Source organism: Phaethon lepturus, unplaced genomic scaffold (assembly GCF_000687285.1).
Source record: "Phaethon lepturus isolate BGI_N335 unplaced genomic scaffold, ASM68728v1 scaffold1374, whole genome shotgun sequence".
NCBI lineage: Eukaryota > Metazoa > Chordata > Aves > Phaethontiformes > Phaethontidae > Phaethon > Phaethon lepturus.
Genome location: NW_010533727.1, coordinates 8,533 through 14,082, shown reverse-complemented (window position 1 = coordinate 14,082; position 5,550 = coordinate 8,533).

Below are 5,550 nucleotides of genomic sequence, written 5' to 3'. Positions count from 1 at the left end.
CAAAAATGTTTACGAAGCAAGAGAGAATTAGAGTGATTGCACTGAGGGCACCATGGTGGGTTTACAGACAGGACTGAGCACCGCGCAATTCTGCAAGGTTCAAGTTAAATTAAAGCAGCTGATACTTTGTAATTTTCTGTAGCTTCATTTTTTTTCCAAGGAATATTTCTTGTATGTTTCTATAAGTGTTTTGTCTTTGGACAGGAAAAAAATATTTATAGAATAAACTTGTGTTAGATTTACCTTTATTAGAAATCCTTTGAGTTCTGATCTTACTTTTTCTTGGGAGCTATGTGGCTTTTCCAAGCCTCGATGACTTTGAAGGAAAACGTGTCCTAGAGGAACCCATAACTTCGTGGTTTTGCATTCCAGTAGAACTGGGTTCATACCCTCCCTTCTGCTGGGATCTGTCAGGACTTCATCTGGAAGGCCGCAAAGATGCACAACCCTTTGTGCAGTGTTTGAGTGGAACGGACATGGTGCTCCTTTGGGGATCAGGCTTTAGGTAAAAAACAGCCACAACCACGGTGCTCATCACAGTCCTTAGGCTCCATGGGAACAAAGCAACACCGTTAAGCAAAGGCTGTTTGATACACAGGTCAGTGGGAAGGCGACAATCCCCTCCGGGTGATTACTGAGAAAAAAAATTAAATGTCTGTCTATTAGGTACACCTTTTGTTTTTTTATGATGTTACCTATGTTTTATGTTTAAGCAGATCAATAAAAGCATTATTTTAATTTTTACCACGCAATGTTCTACATTATTGACTGAATACATGTTGTGATTTAGACAGCATAGATATCTGGGTTTTTTTCGAACTGTGTTTTTATTGCTGGCTTTGCCACTGGGTTTCCATGTGTTTTGGGGAAGATTGCTTAATCCGTATCTCTGTTCCCCCATTTTTGAAATGCACATTGCAAGGGTTGTCTCTTCAGCATCCTTTCTGTAGAGGAGTAGGGAAGGAGATGGAACATGACTTTAATTATATTCTCAAAGCTTTTATGTTAAAAAAGAGCAAAGGAAACAGAGTGGAAAAAAACTCATTAGTATACCTGTAAATGAAGCAGAAGGTGAGACTTACAGCATGACTTTCACATTCCCTCAGGTCCTTAAGATGTGTGCATCACTTCTGCACGTAGTAATAAAGTAACCGATCTGCGTGAAAAGCAAACATTCCATTATTGGTCCACATGGAAGCAGTGAAAGGTTCAGAGGGGGGTTAAATGTCTTCAGAGGTTTGCAAAACAGTTGACCCCTTATGTGTAAGTCACACATTTTAATTTTGCTCAATTCATTTTTTTCTATAATTGTTTGTGTAAGTATCCCTCTACAGATATGCTTCCTGCTGGTGCTCAGCTTTCCATGGCATGAAGTGCCCAGTTCCTAGGAGGTGGACTGCTGAGAGTTTTTGAAGAGCAGATCACGTTCTGGGGATGTGTGTGTGCTTTCATAAATATTGCTGTTGACTTCTGTCTCCTCAGGCTCTGCAAGCAGGACCCAGCTTGCTAACAGCTGCGGGAGAAATCTGAGGATGCCGAGGAACCCAGGAAGTCAGCCTTCACGCCTTGCTGCAGTACATTATGTCCTCCCCAGCATTAGCCAGAGCCTGCAGACATTGCTGTCCTCCTCGTGCTGTTCGAGTCCTCTGGAGACTGGTGTTCACAAGCATGTAGGATGAGAACTCTTGCTTTTCATGAGCTGGGCTTCTGTGATGGATTCGTGCCGTTTGAGCAGCTAGGGTACCGAGAAAGTCCAAGTAAGTCAGTCAGCTTCTCCCTTGTATTGCTCCTCACATAATCTTCTAAAACCGTGCAGGGGAATGCCATGCAATCCTGTTTTAGCATAGAATCACAGAATCATTTAGGTTGGAAAAGACCTTCAAGATCATCAAGTCCAACCGTGAACCTAGCACTGTCAGTAGTGCAGTGGTACAACTAGTAGTATTGTAATTCAGCACCACAAGTAAAAATGACTGTGCTGTTTCAGAGGGAAAAAGTTACCTTTAGTGGGATCCCCAGCAGGAAAGTATTTTGGATCTGCTTGTATTTCTGGTTTTATGCGAGTTTACTGCTTCACAATTTGTCTTCAGTTGAGAGGGGCATAATAAGTCAGCGTGAAATTCCAGCAAATCTAAGTAAAGTAGGTAATTTATTGATCTGCAGAGTGCCTTTGGACAGGGGAAGTAGGATTAATGGAAAGCGCACGGAGCACACCATTTTTTATGGGTTTTATGTTGGGTTGGTTTTTTTTGTTTTTTTTTTTTTTAATTACGAGCATCATTAAAGCATGGAGAGTGCTAGAAGTAAATGAGCAGTGGCATTTTCAACCAACAAGCAACAGAAAGGTTGAGGAAAGCCAAGGTGCCCTGATTTGCTTGCAGCCTTCTCTGGAGCAGCGCCACTTTTCAAGGTAAAATGGGGAACAGGACAGTTAGGAAACTCCATTTCAAAAATGGAACTGAGAAACATTATGCCGGGATAAACTAAGAAAAGATATCCAGTGGACAGTCCAGAAGCCAGGCAGCTCATGAAGCACTTTTTTACCTGCTTCCTACATGATTTTGAAGGCTTTCTAGCTTGTTAGAGTGCAACTGCAATTTTAGCCACAAAAGCAGCCACAAAATCCATATGGCATGAGAGAAGGGCACAAGAGCCCACAGAGATGCTGACCTAGAGGATGGAAGATGCTCTCCTGTACCAACACCAGGATCTGTCCCATGCATTCAAAGACTCTGCTGGCTCCTGCCTAGTGGGAGCACATGGTAAAGATGGGGGTGGAGTTGCTAGGTGCCATTGGCAAGTCATCACCCAGCCTGCAGCCAAGCCATGGGGTCTCAGCTCAAACTGCCTTGGGGACAGAAGCAGCAGGGTAGACATGCTGCTATGGGCCCAATATTCTCCCTTCGGTAGTAGCTCAAAGCACTGCGGGACTGGTCTAGCTCCACGCAAGGCTGTGATAATGGCTTAGCATTTGGGGCCACCTCATTTGGATCCAGCACATAAACAGCAAAAACTCTCCAGCTCTGCTCCGCTTATTCTACAAGGGGACTTTACGCAAGTGCTGTTAGCAGGATTGCCATCTGCCGAAAGGCGAGGAGGAGGCGGCTCATGGGCGTTCAAGTCTGATTCTCTAGCCCCCACATTTGGATTAATTTAAACTCTGAACTCGCAGCAGTGATGAACACCGATTCCCTGCTGGTCTTTCCATGTGCTGCTGTCTCTGCTTGCTGCTGAACTCTGCTCATGCAGATGTTCTTGAATATTAGTGGTCAAAACATTGGTCCACGAACAGCAGTATCAATGCACTAAATGCCATTAAATGAGACTAAAAGCATGGCTACTCTCTGGCATTACTTCTCCCAAATGACCCATTCTTTGCATCATCAGAAATGTCATACTCGGTAAGCCCAGGCGGTACTGGCATGGACCTAAGCTGATATGAGGTGACAGCAAGGCAGCTGCCCCGGTAGAGACATCCCTGTGCCAGTGGGCTGGGAGTGGCTGAGAAGGTGCGTGCCTGGGGGCTGCCACTGCTACATGGGGAAGGGGATGGGTTTGAACCCAGCATGGGACAGGCTGGTCCCAGTGCTGCCGTGCTCTGCTCCCCACCAGCTCACAGCTCTCAACATCTGCCTGCCTCCTCTGCCACCCTCCTGCGGCCAGCCCGGGGGCTACTGGTGGGACAGGCAGGGCTGCATGAGGAATGGGAGCACAAAGCACCAAGTGTGAATATTGGTTGCAGGCTGGCAAAAAGTTATGTGGCTATGAGACCTCTGCTGCTGACACAACATTTTTGACACAGAGCTGGGAGCAGTATCAGGGCTCACTAGCTGCCGTGATCCCAGTGGATGCTCCCTAGAAGTCATCCATGCTTTGAGTCAGCCATGTATTGTCTTCACCAGCTGCTTGGAGTTGACTCCAGCTGAACATACCTCCTGCATTGTCAGCTATGCCCACCCACATTCATGTGGCTCCATCACCAGGATGGTGTTTTCATTAGTCACTGTGTTTATTGACTTCTAACAAATCATTTTTCCTCACTAACATGGTATCAGAGGTGAGCCATTGCTCCAGGCTCACCCAGAAGATAGCTCTGCTTCTTAAGCTTTTCAAAGAACTGTGGTGGGCTACGACCTGCCCAGTCTCTCATACCAGTAGGCAGGACTGGAGGATTCTTTCTTGGGTCTCCTAACCAAGACTGTGTGTGGCTACCAGGCTGCAGTCAGCCTTTTCTTAGGGACTGTTTAATTATTCACACAAGGATGACAGGAAAGATCAAAAAGCTTTCCAGAAAAGCTCAGCACCTAGTGCTGCAGCAGGTGTCTTAAGGTTCACATCTCTTGTCTGGATCAAGAAGGTCAAACTCTTCCACCTTCATCTCTCATCCAACTCAAAAAATGTTTGAGTTCATTGTATTTTGGAATAAGGAACTGATAAATACCTTTGGATGGGAAACACAGGGCACCTGTAAGCCAGAGGGGTCAATGAAGGCAGGTGCCATTGAGCATCACTCCGGCTAACCACACCTAGGGCTTGTGTGGTGAGATTCAAGCACCAGCAGCTGAACTTACAGGGACCCTGTTCTCCTGCCCAGCTCAGCAAATCTCAGCACAAGGAGGTGCTTCGTTCTGGTCTTAGGAGTACCTCAGCCAAAATGCATTCCTTGGAAAAGTGCAGCCATCCGAGAGGGGCTTTCTGCTCCTGATGCTGTTAGGCAGGGATTTGGGCTTTTGCAGCCAGTGTTATTTGCAACTACAGGCAAATAACAGAAGGGACAAGATGCAATAGTTGGTTTTCAATCTTGAAAGGAAGGTAAGAACCCTTTCTTTCCCCTTCTACTCCATTAACTAGTTTCACATCTGGAGCTTGTTCTTGAGAGTGGGATTTTCACAGGGACCTGAGCACCTCCAAGGAGGCAAAGAAGGCTTTCAGCAGCTGCAAGATGGATAACTAAGTACCAAGCACCAGAGGAACAGGCTTGATTACAGACAGAGGCTTGATTAAAGGTGAGGAAGGAACAACAGGAGCCCTTCCTCAGCCACCTGGGCCTATGCCTGCACCCATCCAGCTGCCCCGACCAGTCTGTGGTGAGACAGTTGATAGCACTGGGGGAGGGAAATGAGACCAACCTGCCCTGGGTTCCACACATCTAGTTCAGGGTCTTTTTTTATTTGCTTCCAGAGAGGCTCACATAAAACCTAAGAAGCCTCCCCCCACCACCTGGCCAAGCCCAGCCTTGGGAAGAGGCTATTTCTACTCCAGCAACAGGAGAGGCTGCAAGCAGTGAGGATTGCATCCATGCAGCCAGGAGTTCTTCCTCCTGCACATCCTTCCCAAAGCTGCCTGGCCCACAGTGAGTGAGGTGGCCACAGAAACCCTTCTACTTGTGGGCAGCCACTATCTTGCCCATTCAGCTTCAAAATCAGGTGGGTTTATGGGGGTCAAAGCACTCTTAGCCCCTTCACAACAGGTGAAGAGAATGGCACAAGCTGCCAAGAGGCTGCTGCTTGGCTGAGGCAGCCCAAACCCACGGGCGGAGGGCGATGGTGA